A 12,214-nucleotide genomic window follows, 5' to 3' on the forward strand; every position below is an offset into this window, starting at 1 on the left:
ACTGTAGTGAGAAATATTGGACAGAATTTTTCTGCTTCCTTCTATGTCCTTACATTTCTTAGAGAAGACATTGAGACTGATTTCCACTCATTTGCCCTCTGAAATGATTTTCTTTCAGCGTTCCAGTGATGATACCATTTAAGGCTTATTTTGGAGTTCTTGGTTGGGTTTCAGTCTTGTTGCCTGCCATGACAAAAACGTTTATTCCTCAGGGCTGAATCCACTGATTTAGAGTGGAGTTTATTGTGTGTAATGGATGATTGACCATCAGTTTCCTGCAGCTTTTGGGGGCAGTGCAGGGAGGATGATGATGGGGAAACGCTGCAAGGGGAGAGCAAGTGCAAACAGCCTTGTAACAAACTGGCCACTGACTGGTTCTGTTTCATCCTGTGCAGTTTGGAAATGATCCAGCATGTCTGCAGCCTGCAGCTCCACAGAAAATATTTGATCAGACCTGGTTTATAGAAGAGAGCCAGATTTCCCAGTCTCATGTCACCACCTTAAACCCGAGGCTTCATCTCTGGCAGCTTTTAGTAAGTCCTGGCTTTGTTTTTACAGTTTTGTGGCAACATTTGAAGGGAAGTTTTGCTTTGCAATCCACGCTGCTGCTTTGGTTCTGGCTTTTGTTGTTTGCATGGGCATGGTAGCAGAGGGGTGGGGATGTGTGAGGGGAGATTTTGGGAGGGTTTTACCCCACCCTCCTCAAGGCAGGTTCTCTGTACCAATTCCTAAACTCCAGGGCAGCACCTGCAGGAAAGCTGTGAGCTTGTGATGCAGCCTGAGCCTGAGATGAGAGTTCAAAAGGCAGAAATGTGACAGAAATGCTGCCAGTGGCAAGTGCTGCGTGCAGGAATGCAAAGTGCAGGATCCTGTGTGCAGTCTGTGCTTTAATCAGCACATCCCAGCCTGGTTTGCTGCATCCCTCCTGGCCTTGGCTCCGAGTATCAGCAGAGGGTTCTGCTTGGATTTCTCTGTGCTTGCACATGTTCTGATTTCCAGGCACCTTTTGAATTTGGAGAAGAAACTTTTAGAAGGCTCGGTGAGTTGGGTGGTCCCCAGCTCCTGGTGCTGAGTTCTGAGATGTGGTTCATATCTCACCTGTCACCTTCAAAACGCTTTGCAAACAGTTGCTAACAGAATAATTTAAAGAAAGTTCATTTAAAAATACCATTTTTAAACTTTGCATTCTCACTTATTCTTCTTTGTACCTCACTGACCTGAAAGTAAAGGCTTAAAGCTCTGCTTTAAGGGCCTGATGTTTGAAGCTCGAGGTTCTAAATTTGGTGCTGGATTTATCCATTTGAAGGATATGAGTTTGATTGCATCAGAAGTAATTATATTTAATATGACAAGAGAAAAGTGCATAAATGTGATATTTTGAACGGCTGTTAATACCTTCTTTGCATCTCTGCTTGTGAAAAGGATAATTAGATAGCAGTGACGTGAACTGAATGTTAAGGTGTGCTGAAAGACATTTCTGGTAAGGAAGAAGTGCTGTCAATGGTTTGATGCCTCAGCAGGAGGTGTTTGGGGAGGGAGGGTGAGTTTGCAGAGCCAGGCCCAGCACCCTGCCAGAAACCCAGCCTGGGGCCAGTGGGGATTTCACCATGATTTCCTTCCCACTAATAATTGCTGCCTTCAGGAGACACGAAGTGTTGCAAAGCAAAAAGCTTTGGTTTGGCTTTGGGTGTTGGGAAGAGAGGAGAGGAACGATTGTTTGCTGCTTCTCTGAGTCCATCCTGCACTGCCCGTGCTGAAATGTTGATTTTCTGTGTTTGAAGGAAAAGTTGTCTCCCAAATCTAATGCTGGTGAGATCTCCTCGCTGGCTCCCATTGAAATTCCCTCCCAGGTGGCTGCACTGGTAAATGTTTTCCTTTCTCAGTGGTTCCAGACACCTTCAAAGCTTTTACCTGAGGGGCAGTGGGTGGACCAGGGGAAGGAGTCGTGCTCAGCACAGCAGGCAGATAATGAGCTATATAAATAATCAGCAGCACATTTTAAAGATGCTTATATGGAGCCAAAAGCATCTTGGCCTGAGTTCCCGAAGATGTATCTGAGACTATTCATTCCAGCAAGGCAGAGAGAATTTAACTCTTGCTCTGAGTTCAGAATTCAGAGGATGCTGTGAGCTCTGCTCATGAAGGAGCAGAAGGTGACTCGCTTTAAGGCCCCTCATGAACGTGTTCTGCAGCTCCCTGGCTCTGCTCAAGCAGCAGATGACGTTTGGTGTCGTTGCCATGAAGATTTGCAGTTCATTTCCCACAGGTAAAACCCCAGAATCAAAGTGGCACAGGCACACAGAGAAGATGAGTGCAAACACTTCAAACATTCTGCTGTAACATTTCAGCTAACAGAAGATAAAATGCAATTCTAGAGCTAACCCATATTTGTACAGATAACTGGAAGATGCATTTGAATGGGATTTGATCTTTTGCAATAATCCCAGGATAATGGGGTTGATGGAGAGTTACTGGGATGGGGAAACAGGGCTGGAGCTGGGATGGGATGGGATGAGCCATTATCTCTCCATGGGCTGGCTGCTGAGGGCAGGCAGGATTCCCCTGCCCTGGCAGGAAGCTCTGAGCAGGGTTTTGGGCTCCCAGCTGTCACTGAAACCCTCCCAGGTTCTGCCCACGAGGCTCTGCTGTGGTTCTGTGCCCGTGACCCAGCCTGGGGCTCTCCTTGCACTGTTCTGGCTGACTGAACTCTGGTTTTTTAAATCCCATTTGTTTGTTTATGGCTGTGTGAGCACATTCTCCTCTAATTGCTGACTTGTGTGTCATTAAAAATGGTCTTCATTCCTTAAATGTAGTTCAGCTTTCCAGGTGAGGCGTTGACAGGTGCTGGCACAGCTCTCCAGGCCTGGTCACATCTCAGAGGGGACACTGCTGCACGCTCTGGGGCAGATAAAGGTCAAAATAATATCCAGAGAGCAAGACCAGCATGAATGAAAAGGCTGTTGAGTGTGGGAGTTAGTGAAATATACAAATGTGGCAATGAAATCTGCACGTGGCCATCCCTTCATGGAGCTGTCAGTACCTGTTGACACCTTAAAGGAAGGTGTTCACACCCTGTCTGTGGTGTGTACACATCAGCACAGGCATCAGGGGCTGCACTCCACACAAACAGCCATTAGCATATTTTAAACTTTCCTGCCCTGGCTGCTTAAATACATTTGCATTAATAGAAGGATGAGACCTACTTCATGATACTCCCTGCATGACAAAAGCTAAAAATAGTTCTGTTAGAACTTTGGCTGCAGCTCTGCGAGATTTTAGCAGTTTGGGGGAGAGGAAAACACTTTTGAAAGGTTATAATTACTGAGTTATGTGTTGTTGGGTTTTTTCCTGAAGTATACCAAAATAACAGGAAGAAATTGGGACGAGCAGGCTTTTTTTGTGCCGTGGCATTTCCAGGGTTGCAGCCTGGCTTCCCACTTGAGATGGGGGTGGGCTTTGCTGGTGCCCGCTCCCAGCAGCTCCCCTGGGCAGGGATCCAGTGCAAAGATGATTGCACAGGGGGAGAATTCTCTTCTGAATGCACAAAGTGAGGAGCTAAGCCTACCACCGTCTGATGCTGAAAGGAATCCAGCACGGAGTAGCTTCATGTGAGAGTGTAAATTGTGTTTGAATAGCTGGCAAGTTAAAAATTCAGATGAATGTCCAGAAAAAGCTGCGGTTTGAATGCAGTTTCCTGTTGTGGTGGGATCTGAGATTTTAAAAATCAAAACAATTCCTGTGTGGCAGCAGAGCAGCCCTGGAACCCCGGGCGTGCTGTGCTGGAGGAGGAGGAGGAAGCCAGGCTGCTGTAAGTGCAGGAAAGGGTTAACACACCTGGAGCTGGGATGTGCACAGCGACCTGCCAGGACCTGCTGCTCCCGGCTGGGAGGAGGGGAGGGGTCAGGGGTGGGGCTGCTGGGGCACCGAGGGGCCAGCACGGGCGGGAGGTGAACACCTGGAACAGCTGGAACGGCTGGAACTGCCTAGGAACAGCTGGAGGTGCCTGGAACTGCCTGGAACAGCTGGAGGTGCCTGGAACTGCCTGGAACAGCTGGAGCAGCCGGAACAGCTGGAACAGCTGGAGCAGCTGGAACAGCCAGAACAGCTGGAACTGCCTGGAACAGCTGGAACTGCCTGGAACAGCTGGAGGTGCCTGGAACAGCTGGAGGTGCCTGGAGCATCTGGAACAGCCAGAGCAGCCGGAACAGCCGGAACAGCCGGAACAGCTGGAACTGCCTGGAGCAGCTGGAGCAGCTGGAGCAGCTGGAGCAGCCGGAACAGCCAGAACAGCTGGAGCAGCTGGAACAGCTGGAGCAGCCAGAGCAGCTGGAAGAGCTGAAGCAGCTGGAACAGCCAGAGCAGCCGGAGCAGCTGCAGCAGTTGGAGCAGCCAGAACAGCCAGAACAGCCAGAACAGCCTGAGCAGCCAGAACAGCCTGAGCAGCCGTGCCAGCCCTGCCAGCCCAGCTGGGACTGAGCACAGCCAGCCCAGCACCTGCCCTTGGTGGCAGAGGAAAGGCAGCAGCTGTGAGAGGAACCTCGTGGGCAGCTCCTGGGAACGGCTGCTCTGCTCCCCTCGGGAGCACCGCTGGATTCTGCAGGTGCTGGGGGGTTTAACAATCACCTCCTGAGCATCTTCAGAGGGAAAGGAAAGCAGGCAGGGTGAAAAGGAGATGGTGCTGTGGAAGATGTGATTTAAATGTCCCTGGGTGCCAGAATGGGAGGCATCAGGGTGATCCATGACCCTGGCAGGGAAGATGGAGCAGAGTATTCAGGTGAGCTGCTGGGCTGGTGTGGTCTCCAAAGCCCTTCTAGGATTCTCACCAGGATTTTTGACAGCCAATGATAATTTTCAGAGACTTTGTTTGGAGTATTTCAGCCTGGCTAAATACCCCATGAGAGAAGTTTATTCATATTTTTGAAACGGCCTTTGAGACCATTAAAATCTGGCTTTGAAAGCTCAAGAGAACAGTTTTTATACCCTTATTTCTGGCATGACATTTTCTGTTTCAGCTCTTAGGCTGGTACTACTCCATCAGTTGGCTTCTAGTAGAAAACACGAATTGATTTGATTTTTAAAGGCAATCAAGATCTTTTAAATTTCAGAATTTTACCAATCCAAAGGCTCAGTTCTGAGCTAATTGTATCTCAGCTGTGATGTCAAAGTTTTCCTCCCTGTTTCCATCCTCAGCTGAAGGAGCTCTGTGTGCTGCCCACGGTGGGGACAGTTCTGAATGCAGCTAAAAGCAGAATTTCTGTGCTAAAACCCTCTGTCTGCTTTTATCAGCACTTTTCTCTATTGGCACAGTGATTTATGAGACAAGGGAGGATGTTTGGCACACTCTGGCCTGTATTTCCCTGCTAATCCTGCTATTCCTGCTCTCCAGTGTCTTTGGGATGCAGCTGGAGGAGGAGGAAGGGGCACAATGCCTGCCCAGCCCTGGGGCTGTGATGGGAGCCTGGGAAGGCTGTGTCAGCCCTGGTGCTGGGACAGGCTGGATTTGCAGGTTTTAGGGAGCCTGGGAGGGCTGTGTCAGCCCTGGTGCTGGGACAGGCTGGATTTGCTGATTTTGGGGAGCCTGGGAGGGCTGTGTTAGATCCTGGTGCTGGGACAGGCTGGATTTGCTGGTTTTGGGGAGCCTGGGAGGGCTGTGTTAGCCCTGGTGCTGGGACAGGCTGGATTTGCAGGTTTTGGGGAGCCTGGGCTGGCTGTGTCAGCCCTGGTGCTGGGACAGGCTGGATTTGCAGGTTTTGGGGAGCCTGGGAGGGCTGTGTTAGATCCTGGTGCTGGGACAGGCTGGATTTGCTGATTTTGGGGAGCCTGGGAGGGCTGTGTCAGCCCTGGTGCTGGGACAGGCTGGATTTGCTGGTTTTGGGGAGCCTGGGAGGGCTGTGTTAGATCCTGGTGCTGGGACAGGCTGGATTTGCTGGTTTTGGGGAGCCTGGGAGGGCTGTGGCAGCTCTGGGGCAGTGCAGGCTCCAGAGCTCTCCACCAATTTCACAGCAAACCTGATTAAGCTGTTAAACTGCAGATCACTCCTGACAGTAAATTAATTCTTAATCCAAGTCCTGCTCTGCACTACACTGGGAGACTTTTGCCAGGAGGCCAGTGGCTTGAAAATGGGTAATTAAATTCTGCTGTAAATACATTTTTATCTACCCTTCTGCTTGCAGGAGCTGGCAAACAAGCATGAGCCATTAATTAATACCTGTAATTTGGTTTAGTTGGAATAAGCCCTGCTCCTGTCAGATTCTGAAATGTAAACCAAGGTTGTGAAGCTGGGAGTAAGTAAAAGATAAAGAAGACTGACCAAAATGTATTCATAAGAGAATCTGTTCCTGGTTTTCTCCATAAAAATATTGTGTAGTTTGCAAATTTGGAGTTGACAAATTGACAAATTGACAGGGGACATGGGACAGGGACAGAGGGGACATGGGACAGGGGGACACAGGACAGGGACAGGGGACACAGGACAGGGACAGGGGACACATGACAGGGGACACAGGACAGGGACAGGGGACACAGGACAGGGACAGGGGACACAGGACAGGGGACACAGGACAGGGACAGGGGACAGGGCACACAGGACAGGGGACAGGGGACACAGGACAGGGCACACAGGACAGGGACAGGGGACATCTCGCTGGAGCAGGTGCTTGCCTTCAGTAGCTGTTTGCAGGCAGCTCAGTTTGTGTTTCCCCTTGGCAGAAAACCCAGGGGGGAAAATCCACTTTCACAGAACATCTCCAATACAGAAAATTGCTGTGGGTTTTCCCCACCCCATTTCCCTTTGCTGCTGCATCAGCAGCTGGAGTCTGGAGGCTTTTTGGGCTTTTTGACTTCAGTTCTGGATTTTAATTTCAGTTCTATTTCTCGGATCCTAGCTGTGAGTGCATCTTCTCGCCACGTGAACCAGGTTAGATTGGCAGCTGAGCTGGGCCTGTGCAAGATCTCAACTCTTCAGATGCTGGAAATAATTTTCCTGAAATAGGACTGTGTCCTCATCTATAAAATGAATAAGGCTGCAGTCCTCCCATGCAGCAGCATTTTTAGCACATTACCATATAATTAATCTTAAAAGCAAGACAAGCCCTGGAGTGTGAGTGGGAAATCTCTACCTTTGGGGGAAGGTAGCACCACATTTAGTAACCTGGGAAGAACAGGCAGGGAGGCACTGGGAAATCCGTGTTAAATCACGTGGAGGGGCTGAGCACCACGTTAGATGTGCTAATTTAGAAATTTCACCTCCTGTTACAGGGGTGAAGCCCTTTTCCCTCAGGTCAATAAAAACATTTGAAGCCCCTCAGGAATCTTGCCTGTCGTGGGTGCTCAGGAAAGTCATCCACGCTTTAGCCATGAAGTGGTTTTGGAGTGAAGTTCCTGTCACAGGAAGCATGGATTTGGTAATGGCAGAGTTTTCTGTGAATTCTGTGAAGAAGGAGGAGTTAGAGCTAAAAATGAAAAAAAAAAATCAAAAGTGTTTTAGTTGCTGAAATTTGCAATGTATTTAGTGAAATTTGCTGATGTTTGAGTCCAGAGCCAGATTTGATTTGCAGATTGAGATTTCTACACTTTAATTTATTTGAAGTAAGAGATGTACAGGGGTCAATACTGAAGTATGAGGATGGCTTTGAAGATGATCAGATGTTTTTTCCAATTTTTATTTTGTGAAAATTCAAAACAACTGTTTCAGCTTGAATAGTAATTTAAAGAACATTCTGAATTGTCTGAAAATGTATTGAAAGTGGAGTAATTTTTCTTGTGTATTGCAAAAAGTAAATGTGATTTTTGGGAACGCTCTGTGGATATGTGGTACAAAAATGAAATGTATGGAAAAGGAGAAAGCTCCACAGTTCCAAAGTGCTGGTGAAGTAAGAAGCTACAGAAGCCCTGTAATAATGTGTTTGTGAGCATTTTGCAGGGCCAAGCTGGCAGCTGTGCTCTGTGACTCACGAGGGGTCCTCTGGGCTTGGTGCTGGTTTCTCTGCCTGGTTTCCATCAGTCTGTCTGATGGAACCACCATCTCCAGGCTTGGTGGTTGCCCGAGAGCTGGGGGGCAGGAGGGGGAGCTGTCAGCATGTCCTGCTGCATGTCCTGCTGCATGTCCTGCTGCATGTCCTGCTGCATGTCCTGCTGCATGTCCTGCTGCAGGTCCTGCTGCATGTCCTGCTGCATGTCCTGCTGCATGTCCTGCTGCATGTCCTGCTGCATGTCCTGCTGCATGTCCTGCTGCATGTCCTGCTGCATGTCCTGCTGCAGGTCCTGCTGCAGGTCCTGCTGCAGGTCCTGCTCCATGTCCTGCTCCATGTCCTGCTCCATGTCCTGCTCCATGTCCTGCTGCAGGTCCTGCTGCAGGTCCTGCTGCAGGTCCTGCTGCAGGTCCTGCTGCAGGTCCTGTGCAGCTGTGTAGGGCTTGGATGGTGCAGTGGCTGCAGGTCCTGGTGCAGGTCCTGGTGCAGCAGTGGCTGCAGGTCCTGGTGCAGGTCCTGTGCAGCTGTGCAGGGCTGGGATGGTGCAGCAGCAGCTGTGCAGGTCCTGGTGCAGGTCCTGTGCAGCTGTGCAGGGCTGGGATGGTGCAGCAGCAGCTGTGCAGGTCCTGGTGCAGGTCCTGTGCAGGGCTGGGATGGTGCAGCAGCAGCTGTGCAGGTCCTGCAGGGCAGCAGGGAAGGTGCTGATGATGGATGAGAGAGGCACAGGAGGAATTCCCACCGTGTGGAGCTGGGCTGCTCTCCAGGGGGAACAAGCAGGGTTCAGGTTGTTCCAGCTGCAAACAGCAGGAGTAGAATGATTATTTCTGCCAGGGAGAAACAGCTCCAACATTTTTCTTCCTGATTTTCTTCCCCCACAAGTCTTGTTTTGAATCTTTTCTTTAGAGCATGGCAATAAAAGTGTCTCAAGTAGGTTTGATTCGAGTGACATTAATGTCTCCCAGCCTGTAAATGCCTCTTCTGGTTCCAAAGCAGGCTGAAAAATCAGAGCCTGGCTCGAGCTGTTGGAACACACGCAGAGATCTGTGAGGAAAAATGATCCTTCCTCACCGACTGCAAAACCACAGAGAGAGGAATAACGACAAAAACTATTGCTGAACAAAACAAATTATTTTTAGAAGGCTGTTCTCTTAGCTCAGCCAGTTGCAGAGAGAAGCTGTTCTGTGCCTGTGGATCAGCCTGTGTGCTGCAGCTGAGGATGTGGAGTGAAGCTTTTCCAGAACAAAAGGAAAATCCCCCATTACTCCTCTACTGTCTGGTCTTTTGAAGAGTTGCTGATTAAAAAGTATTGAAATTTAGGTCACATTAACTCAGCTTTCTTCACAGCTTTGGAAAGGGCCAGTGCTGTGTTACACCACTGGACCAGCACTGCTTTCTTGGCTCGTGTTCTTGAAAATGTGAGAGATTCTGTGGCATACTGAATTTGGGAGTTTGGGCCACACTTTTAATGTAGCCTCTCTTTTGCTCAGTCTTCAAAAATCCATCAGCATCCTCTAGGGGTTTAGAATTCAGGTGGTTTTGGAGATTGTTCTGGGGATGCAGATGCAGCTCCATGTTAAAAATGCCAAGAACAAGGCTGGGTGTTTCCCTTTCTTCCAGGGCTGAACTCCTGTGTGGTGTCACTCTGGGCTCCCCTGCAGTGCCACAATGCTGCAGGAGAAAGCACAAAAGCCTTTGGCTTGTGAGAAGTGGCCCAAGCCCAAAGCAGGGCTTGCCTTGCCCGTGGCCAGCGAGCCGTGGCATCTGCTGAGGGTTTGGGCAGAGCAGGAGGAAATTCTTCCACAGCCAGGCAGATCCAGAGGGGAGGAAACAGCCGGGAGCTTGTGGGGCTCTGCTGCTGCTGGGACAGCCTTTGGTGCCTGTCTGTGGTGCCCAGGCACAGCCTGCCCTGTGCAGCCTCACCCTGCCTTCCCCTGGGCTCTTTCTGAACACTCACAAAAATTCATGGCAAGTTTGGTCCCCGGCTTTTCTGGTTTGCCCTTTTCTCCCCCGGCAGGATGGGTGCCAGGTTTGAAGAGCTGTGAAATCTCAGTTTCAATGTGGGACGTGTCTAGCGCTGAATTTTTGATTCTGTAGTAATTCACAGAATATCAAACATATGTGAAGCTCAGAGCTGATGGTGGTGGGTGCCTGCAGACCAGAAGCAGGAATGGTACCAATCATCCGGCTGGGTTTGAAACCCACCTTGTGGGCTCGGAAAAGGAATTTCAGCTGGCAGCAAACTGTTCTGTTGCCAGCTTGTTTGCTTGGTTGTTCACTCCAGCCTCTTCCAGGTTTTAGAAGCTGGGAATTCAGTCCTCTGAAATTCCCAAAATCAAAGTCTTGCTGCTCCCAGTTCCAGGCTGGCAGGGAGCTGCTCTAGGGCAGCGGTGCCAGGCAGATCTGAAACTGGAACCTCTCCTTCCTTCCGTTTGCACAAAGGAGCTGGAAATGGCAGCTTTTTGTTCAGAATGCTAAAAAAACCACAACTGGGAGACTTGGAATCCTCCACAAAAAGGAATATTACCCAAGAGAACGGAGTGGTTTTATTTGGCAAGCACTTTGTAAGTGTGTACTGGATGACATCTGAGAGCTGGCTGCTGTTATTTGGATTGTGTTGTGAAACAGCAAGGAAACAGAAAACAGCAACAATGGAATTGCACAGCTTCATTTTCCCAAAGGTTGAGTGCTTGTGTGCACTGAAGTCTGAATTGGTGTTTAAAATGAGGACTTGCCCAGAGGAGTTTCTGGGTTTTTTGTGTACGTTTCACTGGACAGCAAAGCAATTACTTCCTAAATTTAGAAATTACTCTCTACTGCATTATAGCAGGATTAGACAAGTTTTGGCATTTGAGCAACTTTCAACACACACTTTGCACGTAGGAAGAAATAATGCCATTTGACAATCTGGCAGAGAGAAAATGTTCCAAACTCGGGTTTCTTTCCAGGTCTGGGGAGCAGGGCAGGGATTTCCATGGCAGAGCTGGGGATGGCAGAGCTGGCACATCCCTTCACCTGGGAAAGCTGCTCTAATCTGCCTCCAAGTGCCTCACCAGCAGGAGCAGCCTGGGCTGAGGAGACAGCACGGGTCCAGTCCAGCCATTCCTGAAGAAAGAATAACGAGAATTTGGTTAATTACGTGCCTGAAGCCCACTTAGGGCAGCACCAAGAGTGAATCCTGCTGAGCTGGGCTGGAGACACAGGGAAAAGGCTCAGATTGTGATCCTCAGCATCAGGGCAGGCAGGTCCAGCCCTGGGGGAGCCCAGCATCACCTGAGGATGGAGAATCACTGGGGTTTGAGCCCAGCATCACCTGAGGATGGAGGATCACCTGAGGATGGAGGATCACCAGGGTTTGTGTCCAACATCACCTGAGGATGGAGGATCACCTGAGGATGGAGGATCACCTGAGGATGGAGGATCACCTGAGGATGGAGGATCACAGGGGTTTGTGTCCAGCATCACCTGGGGATGGAGGATCACCTGAGGATGGAGGATCACCTGGGGATGGAGGATCACCTGGGGATGGAGGATCACCTGAGGATGGAGGGTCACAGGGGTTTGTGTCCAGCATCACCTGAGGGTGGAGGATCACCTGAGGATGGAGGATCACCTGAGGATGGAGGATCACTGGGGTTTGAGCCCAGCATCACCTGAGGATGGAGAATCACCTGAGGATGGAGGATCACTGGGGTTTGAGCCCAGCATCACCTGAGGATGGAGGATCACCTGAGGATGGAGGATCACAGGGGTTTGTGTCCAGCATCACCTGGGGATGGAGGATCACCTGAGGATGGAGGATCACCTGAGGATGGAGGATCACTGGGGTTTGAGCCCAGCATCACCTGAGGATGGAGAATCACCAGGGTTTGAGCCCAGCATCACCTGAGGATGGAGAATCACCAGGGTTTGAGCCCAGCATCACCTGGGGATGGAGGATCACCTGAGGATGGAGGATCACCTGAGGGTGGAGGATCACCTGAGGATGGAGGGTCACAGGGGTTTGTGCTCCTGCTCTGCAGCCAGGGCAGCTCCAGCAGGACCAGGCGTGGCTGAGGGTCCGGAGCTAACGCGGATCTGCAGCAGGTGCCGCTCCAGGGAGAGCTGGCAGCAGGATTCCTGCCCTGGAATTCACCCCAGCACACCTGCCCTGCCCTCAAACCACCCCAGGGCTGGGCATTCCTGCTCCCAGCTCCTCTCCTGCTTCCTGAGGAGCCCCACGGGCCTGTTAAGCAGAACTAACTTTG

The 12,214-nt window shown here is 50.2% G+C and overlaps 1 protein-coding gene across 4 annotated transcripts in view; it reads left to right on the forward strand.

The window, feature by feature from the left end:
- The window catches only part of RIMBP2 (RIMS binding protein 2), a 92,490-nt gene that overhangs the window by 24,984 nt on the left and 55,292 nt on the right, over positions 1-12,214 (forward strand). For all 4 annotated transcript variants that reach the window (XM_086856456.1, XM_086856460.1, XM_086856459.1 and 1 more), the window contains exon 2: positions 396-533. The gene's annotated coding sequence lies outside the window, so the exon portion shown is untranslated. The remainder of the gene's footprint in view (positions 1-395; positions 534-12,214) is intronic.

This window comes from Cyanistes caeruleus, chromosome 18, assembly GCF_971803275.1.
Source record: "Cyanistes caeruleus chromosome 18, bCyaCae1.hap1.1, whole genome shotgun sequence".
Taxonomy (NCBI): Eukaryota; Metazoa; Chordata; class Aves; order Passeriformes; family Paridae; genus Cyanistes; species Cyanistes caeruleus.